The sequence below is a fragment of the Fulmarus glacialis genome, unplaced genomic scaffold (assembly GCF_000690835.1).
Source record: "Fulmarus glacialis isolate BGI_N327 unplaced genomic scaffold, ASM69083v1 scaffold7114, whole genome shotgun sequence".
In the NCBI taxonomy this organism is placed as follows: domain Eukaryota; kingdom Metazoa; phylum Chordata; class Aves; order Procellariiformes; family Procellariidae; genus Fulmarus; species Fulmarus glacialis.
Window position 1 is genome coordinate 24,394 of NW_009205999.1, and position 11,357 is coordinate 35,750.

Here is an 11,357-nt window from a genome sequence, read left to right on the forward strand (position 1 = left end):
ATTTTGCAGGGAATCAGTTCATAATATTTTAAGCAAGCTGGGGAGAGATGATTGGCAGCACCTGAAGAAGCAAGGACTAGATGAAGGCAGGTCATGCCAAACCACTGGCACAGCATCAAGGTCAGGAAAAAGGGATTAGAAATGGCACTACAGGCAGTGATGTACATTAATTTTAACTTGTCCTAGCCACCAGAAGGGTTTGCCACTGTTGGGCTATCTCTACAGAGAGACAGGGTTAGAGAAAGAGTTATTCCTCTGACATCAGATGCTACCCCTCCTATAGAAAGCGGAAGCGATGTTTCAATCCTGACTTTGGAGTCTCTGAAGGCAGGTCTCATGCTTCCAAGCAGACTGGCATGAAAAAGCTGAGCATCTGTTCTGAGAAAGGACAGCTGCTGGATCAGGCCTCTGGGGTTCTTATAAAAAGGGGGCCGAATTAAAGGATTTAATCAGATATAGCTAGGTACTGAGCTATTTGTATTGAGGATGTTACAGGCATCTGCAATGATTTCAGGGGTGAGCTAGCTTTCAAAATCACTTAAATCATATACTGGACCTACTGTTCAGGCACTGCAGTGCTAAGAAGCATAGCATACAGACATTTGGGTTGCACTGCTATCTAGTTAGACGTTTTGAGAGTGAGATACCTTAGAGCAAGTAAGACTGTCAGGATCCATACCAGGGGTTTGTAGCCTTCAGCTGCCCAGTAGGAAATACTGGGTACAATTCTCATAGGACTTGACTTGACAAGGTACAACCCTCAAGACTGCATTTTTCTTCTCTGCTCAGCAGTAAAAATACAGGTTCTTTGAGGGACTTTACTGGGTTAAGAAGAAAGAGGTAGAGATCCTAAAGAAATGTCTGGGTTCAAGCTGAGAAGACTTTACTGTGTATCTCGATTTTGGATTTAAACACTTAACACACCAAATAGACATATAAAATCTTTTGTAGACCCAGCCCTCAGCAGATATTAGAATCAATGACACATACATGTTTTGTGTATATAACGGATTACTCTTCTACTGTTATGGTGTAGAAAAAAGTGGAAATTAAGCTTTAAAATTGCAGTAATCATGAAAATAATTCCTATAAATAAAAATTATTGGCACTCCACATACAACACACTCCAAATACATCCTTTTTATATCTAGTTATCAGTTCTGATACATACTCCTGCATGTATCCAAAGTCTGTAATCAATCTTACTGTTCACAGTTGATTTACTAATCAGCAGCTTTTAATTTCAATGAAGTGTAATTTACAAACATAGTCAGACTAAAAGAATTCTGAATCAGATGCAGTTGTTTTACATCAGCATCACAATAAATTTACCCGCATACTTGTACTTGATCTGTGGCTACGTTGCTCTCCAAAACAAGCTAATTAATAAGAATGATAAAATCTAATGAACACTGACCCACACAATTCTTGTTTGTTTGGAATATAGATGGAGAGAACTAGCAGCACAACACAGAGAATGCTTATCTTGTAAACAACAACAAAGAATACCTTCTAAAAAAAAAGGGAGTCATTACTAGTCATGTCTAGGCATTGTATAGATAGCAGTCTTTAATAGCTGGAATAGAGAAAGACAGAAAGGAATACAGTTTATATCAGTCAAGACAGATAGAAATTAAAATAATCGAAAGCATGAAAATTTCAGTGTAAAACACCACAGCTATACTTACATGAAGAAGATGAATGCAAGATTTGAAACTGTGCGGTAAGTCTGTCAAAAGAGAAGAAAGCCACAAGCCACTTGGGCTTTTTTTCTAAACATGTCCACTAATGAAACCCTCATTAGGCAGTGCAAAGCTTGCAACATTGCTTGCTTCACTTCAGGGTGTATATAAGTAAATAGCCACTTGCACATCCTCAAAACCCATAAAACAAATGCATGGTATCCATAATGCTAAGGTAAGAGAATGTCAATAGTTGGTGATCTATTTTCTAGCAGTACAGCAGCAGTTTGAAAGGAACTGCACTACTGAAGGGCCCTAACCCGACCACAAGAACAAAAGCCAGGTTGTTCTCAGACCCCGCGTTCTCTCAGGTTGTGTTCCACTTAACAGGTGCTCTATACAGATTATTCTTCCAGCCAGGTTTTCCAGGAAGAGAGAAAAAAGAATTTTTGGTTTTACAGTCAGTTGAGCAGATTATTTCCTTTTATAATGCTCTTGCTCAGGAGCCATATGTACATACAAAATGAAAGATAAACCACCCGGTTCTCTGCTCAGTTCCGTAACATGCTTCCTACGGAAGTTGTCAGATTCCACAACTACAGAGAACTACTCTCAGCTGCAGTTAAGAGCTCTGTTAGCATAGGATTACCACATACTCTGGTTAGAAATGCTCTAGAAGATACTTAAAATAACCTTTTGAATAAGCCACTAATATCCAAGGCATCAGCCAACTTTTTTAAGACAAAGGCCAACAACAGATAGTGTGAGTAATAGCTTACTAGTTGCTGCATTAAAATACTGATGATCATGCTATATTGCCTTCTGCAGAGCTTGTGGTGGTATATCAACACCTTTGAAAGTAAGCTCTTAAAGATACGATGGCCACCTTCTGTATACACTAAACATACACATATTTAAAGCTCCCTTTGCTTTCTACAGTCGTTTCCACAAAGCATTTCAATGATGTACCTACCACATAAGATTGTTCCCCACAATTCAAGCTCAAATTCTCAGCTGTAACACAAGCTTAAAATCAACACTCAAAGTTGCGTTTATTAGGTCTACCTTTCTTGGTATGTATCTGACATAATTTGTTTTAAGTTTTGGCACTTTCAATTTACCTTCATACTGTGTGATTAGCCCTGCAGCTGAAATATTACAGCTCCCATGTATACTTAGCAAATCATCTTGTTATACAAAGTTCTGTAATCTTATGGACTCTTCTATATCATTTATTCTTTCAGCGCCTCAATCTCTTCTTCAGTTTTACAGCAAGTAATTTTCTCTTCCAGGGTTCTTCTGGTCTGAGAGTTCTCCAGTAACTTTAAAAGAGGATTTTTGTAACGCCTCTCAAGATGGATGCAGCAATATCAGATCACTGTTTTAAAGCTCTTCTAAATATCTCCGCAAACACTGCAAAGGTACTGTACAAATGGGATCCTGAGGGGATGGTTCCTGCTGTTGGTTTCCCATACACTGTCTCTTAAATGAAACTGGCCTGGTTTGCAGCTGCTGGTCATAAATTTCACTATACAGCTTATTAAGCAGAAGAGAAACAATAATCTGCAAGGAAGTAAAATGATTGTACTCAGCACATTCCTATCCAACAAGTGATGGCTAGGAAACAAATTGGGGCTTTGTTTATAGATTGCCTGCCCAGTATGTGGCCCACATCCCCAATTTCTCTGCACCCTACCAGGAGTCACTACCACCACATTACAGACGTTCCTCAGCAGCGTAGGAAGTTTCATTCTTCCACCATAACAATTTAAAGTATTTACACACTGCACAGCCACTCTTTTACACAAACATATACTTACTGGTATATTCATGAACCACATCTAAAAGATTCTGCAAAGACTGACACGTCGGATTTCCAAGCATGAAAAAAAAAAATATCTGTAGCCTTCTAAAAGACAGCCATTTGGAGGGCCTGTGAGAAAAAGTGTGCCGTCTAACCTTAAGTTCTCCTCAGAGACCATTCACTAGCTTCAAAATATCCACGTCTGGCATTAACTAAAGCTCTCTTGGTGATGGCAGACTTCAAGAATGAACATGTGCAAATAACACTTTCTCAAGAAATCCCACAGCAGAAACAAGAAAATGGAAAACTCTTTAGGGGAATTACTACATTTCTGAAATAAATCTGAGAGGCTCACAACTCAATGCTAGTATACATATATATAGCATATATATACACACATGTACAGGATCCAGGAACAGAGGAAATTAACTAGCATATGGTGCCTGCCCAGTAAATATGAGCAACACTGCAAGCAACACTAGGTTCATCCATCAGCTTTCAGCCATGAAAACTTTAAATTCAGAGCACTGATGAGGAAGTTCAGTCACACAAAATAGGGAGAAGCCTGTCACCATCAGGTGAAACCGCAGGAGCCACATTATCAGACATACCATAAATCCACAAGTTTAATTCATCTGAAACAGCACCATCAGACAGCACAGACAGAACAAGGTGCCCATAGTCTAGTCTAAACTAAATTTTTACCTTCAGCCTTAACTCAGTTCTGACTACTTTCATCTCAAGTATTCCCAGAATAACACCTGTATGCAGTTACACATCCATACAGGGAATTAATTAGTTTCTTTGAAAAGACTATTGCTGTCCTTACCAGTCAACAGTCCCTAACCTAGCCAGAAGAGTCTTCATAAAAACCAGGAGCTTTCACTCCATAAATAAACTCCATCTGCCTCCACCAAGGCAAACACTAGCTCAAGTTTGCTTAACAAAGGCAAGTGCTATTTGAGTCTTACTCAGATAGCACTTCTAACATATCAGTCCAGTCTCAGCTGAAGACTTTTAAGAGTGAAATAAGCCTATCTTGGAGCTGAGTTTATTGTAGCATGTATTAAAGCTTCCACTTCTTGGAGCAGATTAAGGCACTAAGTAAAACTAACCTTCAGGCCACCAAATCATCGTTCTCCTAGCTCCTCAATAAAAGTAGTCAGAGCCTATGGCCTCACTCCCCTCCTCCTTCTGAATGTATAGACAGAATTAGCATCTAAGCAACGGACAGAATTCAGGCTTGTGATTTCTCCAGTCCATCTTGGAGAATGACTTAACCCTACAGGTTAGAGGCAGCTGCAATAGTCACGTTACGTGCTTACACAACTAGACCATTAATATCTTTTAAAATGATCTTTCCACTGGTTCTATAAAGCTACATAAGTCTCATTCCAACACATTCCCTCTTCTTCTTTTGAAACTCATGCCATGAAACTAGGAAATGTCAGAATTACAAAGAAGGTTCTGTAATTTGTGTTATCCAAGATGGTCATTTGAGCTAATGGGAAGCACTTCACTCTCTCCCTCCAAAGCAGGGATGGCCATTTGTTTGAGGGACAGAATACAATTCCATTCCTAATGATTTTAACTACTGAACCCAGCAAATCACCAATGTCATTACAGGACAAGAGAGGTGCTGGCTCCAGAGTAAGAGAAATGATAGAAAAAACCCATAAATTAGTCCAGTTAAAAAAATTTGTTAAACCAAGTAATACTTAGTGGGAGCACTGAATAGTATTCACATGTTTATATGTATAATACATAGTTACTCAGATACACACATAAATATTTAATATATAAAAAATAAAGTGCTTTCTATCAGGTCCCAATGCAGGGACATTATAAAACATTTCACTGACTGCAAAACAAATAGATACAAAGAATACTACATCAAACATACATGAGACAGTTAACACAATATGTACAATCTGGTGGTGTCCCAAGACAAAGCATCCATTCATATACATGGTATATACATATATACTCATCTTTACTCAATATATTATGACAATATATATTTCAAAATTTTGTTATATACAAAAAAACCCTACAAAAATGCAAGTAGGATCAAGCATACAAGTCCAAGACTGACAAAGAATTTGATACCCTTGCCCACACCACCACCTCCACTGCTGGGAAAGATACGCCAGTGCTCTTTTCTGGGGTGCAGTGCCTCCACATCCTGCAAGGCACTGTGAGCCGCAGCCGAGAAGTTAGCATCACCAGTGGTGAGTAGGTCAAATACACATGAGTAAAAATAGATGTCCTTCACCAGCATCTTCTCATGGCATTTGGTGGTGGCAGTTTCCAGTGTGTACACTGACTGGGGATGAGCAGCACCACCCTGAGGGAGCAACCGCCCCATCACAGGCAATGGTAAGTGGCCACTATCATCAATACGTTCACGTGAAGGGCAGCCATTCACACACAGTTGCAGATCCTGGCTCTCTTCATAGGCCATGACCAACTCTTGAGGCATGCGAATGGCCAGTGTTAAGTAGTGCCCAAGCTGGCGTATATACACCGTGGTCCCAATGTACTTGGCATGCATTTCGACGTATTTGCCATTGACTTTCTCCACAATTCGCAAGCTCTTGGTGTTTCCATCACCTCCACTTGTTGTACCATCAACAAAAGCTGCAGGCAAGTCATCAGTCACTGCTTGATATACTTTCTGATCTGTACAGTCCTGGTATGATTTAAAGATTATAGTTATCTGGGGCGGAGAAGGGGGAGAGGAGGGGAAAAAAAACAGCAAAGTTAGTGGAAAAAAAATCATTGCAATCCCTTTTCCATTTTGCAGCTGAACATATCTGGGACTGCCCACTAGCTCAGAGCTTCATAGTTGTCCCTAACTCATGCCTAAAGGAAAACAGTCTGTACACATGCTTAAAGCAGTATTTTACCAGATGGCAATTGTTAAATTTGTTCTTAGGTTGGCCTCGAAGCAAGACTATTAGCCACGAGGTCAGGAAAAGAAAAGGCTTTATATTTAATTAAGAACAACAACTCCCTCCTGCCTGATGGTTTAACACTTTGGAATGCATCCTGCAGTCACAGAAGTGTAAGTGCCACGTAATTCCCACAATGCTAACCACTATGGCAAAACCAGAGTGAGACTGTGCAAAATCACAGAAAGGTACAAGAGGACTCAGCTTCACGATATTCTCATCACTCCTTTTACAGTGACTGTATGACCCTTGTCAGGGTACTGTACACTTGTTGGATGTGTTGCCAGGATTAGCTGTGCAAGACTACTTTAAAAGCACTGCTGTATTTAATACTTTATCAGTCATCAACACAACAGGCAGTGAGATGGGAGATGCATGACCAGGAAGAACAACTAGTCAAATAACTGCTTATGGCTCCTGGATCTGTTAGTTCTAGGAACTGGGAGATTTGACACTTCCAGTCCACAGTTGCTAGAAAATGTGCCCATGCAGAAACAAAGCAAGACTGAAAGATACTCAAAAACATGCTTTTGAACAATGAGTTCCAACACAGAAACCAGAAGCATAAAGCAATTACTCATTCTTTTAAGATTACGACCGGCCTTTTAAACCTTTACACTTATTTAAATAAGCCACAACAGAAAAAGTAGATCCTCCAGTCTTACTTGAAGGGAATAATTAGGCTATTTGGCAGACCAAGTTTGGAGTGTCTAGTGGCTTTTCCTGAAATAAAAAGTATAATGAGGGATCACATGTAAATATTAGAAACAGATACGCTGCTTCCTTTACAGTTTCAGAGGGGAGTGACTTCTTGAAAAGGTCAATGGGAATTCTGCACCAAGAATAGATATTTTAATAATTATTTTCATCATTGACTGATTACATCAAAATTACTTACAGTCTATGATTTAAGCAGTCTGCTGCAAGATTCAGAGTACTCCAGAACATATTAGAAGGTGTTTTCAATCTAACATTACACTTTTTCCTTAAAATCTACTCTATAGCAACCTCACATTTTAATTTCAGTTAACCAGCACACTTCTGCACAACAGCTTTTGTTTCCTGCTCCTCTGCTTTGAAGAGCTAGAGGTTAAATAAAGAGCTGATTACAGACAATCCAAATAAAACCTCTACCCTCATTAGCCTCACCTCTCCATACCAATTGTATAAGAAAAAAGTCTTCCCTTCTCCCTCCTCCCATCACAACAATTCCTCCTTTGGAGTACGCAGACATACCCTAAGCAGTATTACATTATTTTTCAATGTTTGGTTTGTCCCGGTTGGTTGACACTCTGTCAGTCTTTCTCTCTGTCTCACACACACAGACAATACTTGCTATTTTGATTTCATATGTTCCCACTGGTGCTGTCTGACTGGAATTTTCCAGTGTTTTTTCTTTGCGTTAATCAGTTATACAACTACCTTGAGACCATCTGTAGTCAAGCAATTTGGTAAACTGATGTCTGTGGGCCACAGCTTGAATGCCTATGCCCAAAATCCAGAAAATGCACAAATGCCCTTGTTGCTGTAAAGACTACCTTACAACTCTATGCTTAGTGAAGTAAGCTCACCAACCTAGAGAAGAGACACCTGAGATCTGTCAAGTGATTAGTATTTCTGCATATAATCCAGAGCCTCATGCATTAAATCAGGTCTTGTATTTTATATAACACAGTTTCGATGAAACAGACTTCTACCTCAGCCTGCTCAGACAAAGAAGCATTCCTACTTTCTCAAGCACATTTGCGTTGCTCTGCAAGGAAAGAATGAGTTACATTTCAACAGAAGTAAAGCTCTAAATCTGCTCAGCACCTGATCTGGAGTCAAAAAGAGTTAATGGTTTTAACGAGACACAGAACTGGCTACTTGATAAAAGAGTTAAGCAAGGCAACTGGCAAAATTTATCAGGAAGCAGCCACCAAACGATTCTCTCCAAGCTCCCTCCTCTGCAAGAATGAAATGCACGCTATTTGAGAGACAGAGAGGGAGAACAGAAGCCTTCACCCTAAGGCAAGGTCAGCAATAACATTGCACACTGAATGATGGCTGAACGACTATTAAGTGTATGAAGGCCTCCACTTACCTTGCAAGGATGCTTTAAACAGAAAATCAACAGAGACCATTAAGACTTTCCAAGGACATACTCATATTTAAACACTGCGGCTCAAGACATTAGGTTTAGATATTGTGTTTTCTGTCGTGTGACATCCATCTAATCCATAGGCCAGATCAGTAAAACCAGAGTTCTGTAAGGTCCTTTGCTTATCACCCACTCCTACCTCAATCTCATGCCCTGGTATTGAGAGATAACCAGGAGCTTGTTGCAAAGGAAGATGAAGCAAATTTCACTGCAAAGCTTTTTCTGTTTAAGTTCTCAAGGTAACAGAAAGCATTAAATAGTGAAAAAGGTTATTTCAAACAAATTTAATATGTGTTATATATGTACATGTACCTATAGTACTTTCTACACTCTGGCTGGGTTGTAAGAACGCCCCCACAAAGCTGCTCATGGGTCAGTGTTTACGGACTAGAAACTAGCTGCCCTTTCTAAACCTAGGACAGAAAAATCCAAATACCAGAATCTTCAAATGAAAAAGTTCTTTTGAAAGTATTGGTATCTGAGCCTTGTTCTCTGGGCACATACAGAGATCTTAAGCTACTGCAGTGAGGAACCGTAAAAGATGAAAATAAGGTTGTTCCAAAGACTTATCTGAAGATACAATATACAAACATCAGCTATACTAAGAGTACAAAAAACAAAAAAAAAACCCTTACACATTCAATCTGCACTTGAAATATTTCATTTTGGATTTCATTGTCCCACTCCTACTGCATCCTCACTGAGTGTACTAATTACAAAGATTACTTAAATCCCACTGCACATGCAAAGCCTTTCAAGGATGGTGTTACTGAGATGCCAAAGTGAAGTTTCTAGAGGACCTTCATGTATCTGTAGAAGGTGCCTGGCTTGTGTGCCTTGAACAAAAGCAACGCTTTCAACTCTGAATTCTCGTACTAGTCTTCACTAGTGCCATAATGCAATCACAATGCTTAGGTCTGACTGTATGTTGCTATTTTACTATGCACTTCATAGACGTTCCAATAGACGTTCATAGATGTTCCAATGCTTGATAACCCTTCTGGTAAAAAAATTTTTCTTAATAGCCAATCTAAACCTCCCCTGGCAAAACTTGAGGCCATTTCCTCTCGTCTTATCACTTGTTACTTGGAAAAAGAAACCAACACACACCTCGTTACAGCCTCCTTCCAGGTAGCTGTGGAGAGCCATAGGTTCTTGCCTGAGCCTCCTTTTCTCTAGGCTAAACCACCCCAGTTACCTCAGCAGCTCCTCATAAGACTTATGCTCTAGACCCTTCACCAGCTTTGCTGCACTTTTCCGGACACGCTCCAGCACCTCAGCATCTTTCTTGTACTGAACATAGTATTTGAGGTGCGGCCTCACCAGTGCTGAGTACAGGGGGACAATCACTTCTTTAGTCCTGCTGGCCACACTATTCCTGATACAAGCCAGGATGCTACTGGCCGCCTTGGCCATCTGGGCACACTGCTGGATCATATTCAGCCTGCTGTTGACAAACACCCCCAGGTCCTTTTCCACCAGGCAGCTTTTCAGCCACTCTTCCCCAGGCCTGTAGCGCTGCATGGGGTTGTTACAACCCAAGTGAAGGACTCTGCACTGACCCTTGTTGAATCTCATACAATTGGCCTCAGCTCATCGATCCAGCCTGTCCAGATCCCTCTGTAGAGCCTTTCCACCCTCAAGCAGACCAACTCCCACCCAACTTGGTGTCATCTGCAAACTTACTGAGGGTGCACTTGATCCCCTCGTCGTGGTAACTGATAAAGATATTAAACAGAACCAAGCCCTGGGGAACACCACTTGTGACCGGCTGCCAACTGGATTTAACTCCATTCAGCACAACTCTTTGGGCCCAGCCATCCAGCCAGTTTTTTACCCAGCAAACAGTACACTCATCCAAGCCACAAGCAGCCAGTTTCTCTAGGAGAATGCTACGGGAAACGGTGTCAAAGGCTTTACTGAAGTCCAGGTAAACAACATCCACAGCCTTTCCTTCGTCCACTAAGTGGGTCATCTTGTCATACAAGGAGATCAGGTTAATCAAGCAGGACCTGCCCTTCATAAACCCTGGGCCTGACCACCTGACTGTCCTGTACGTGCCATGTGATGGCACTCAAGATGATCTGCTCCATAACCTCCCCCGGCACCGAAATCAGAGTGACAGGCCTGTAGTTCCCTGGATCCTCCTTCTGGCCCTTCTTGTAGATGGGCGTCACATTTGCTAACCTCCAGTCAACTGGGACCTCCCCGGTTAGCCAGGACTGCTGATAAATGAGGGAAAGTGGCTTGGTGAGCACTTTGCCAGCTCCCTCAGTACCCTTGGGTGGATCCTATCTGGCCCCATAGACTCGTGTGTGTCTAAATGGTGTGGCAGGTCACTAACCATTTCCCCTTGGACTATGAGAGCTTCATTCTGTTCCCCATCCCTGTCTTCCAGCTCAGCAGGCTGGGTACCCTAAGAACAGCTGGTCTTGCTATTAAAGACTGAGGAAAAGAAGACATTAAGTACCTCAGCCTTTGTCACTAGATTTCCCCTGCATCCAATAAAGGACAGAGATTCTCCTTAGCCCTCCTTCTGTTGCTAATGTATTTATAGAAACATCTTTCATTGTCTTTTACTGCAAAAGGCAAATTAAGTTCTAGTCGGGCTTTGGGCCTTCTAATTTTCTCCCTGCATAATGTCACGACATTCTTGTAGTCCACCTGAGTTGCCTGCCCCTTCTTCCAAAGGTCATAAACTCTCTTTTTTTTCCTGAGTTCCAGACAAAGCCAGTTCAGCCAGGCCACTCTTCTTCCCCGCCCGTTCTTCTTATGGC

General features: G+C 41.1%; 1 pseudogene across 1 annotated transcript; it reads right to left on the reverse strand.

Annotated features, from left to right (window-relative positions):
• Nucleotides 1-5,193: 5,193 nt before the first annotated feature.
• On the reverse strand, nucleotides 5,194-6,205 carry LOC104072373 (annotated as a pseudogene). Its single transcript, XR_683498.1, has one exon. The product of XR_683498.1 is annotated as an RGM domain family member B pseudogene (transcript).
• Between the last annotated feature and the right edge of the window lie 5,152 nt (nucleotides 6,206-11,357).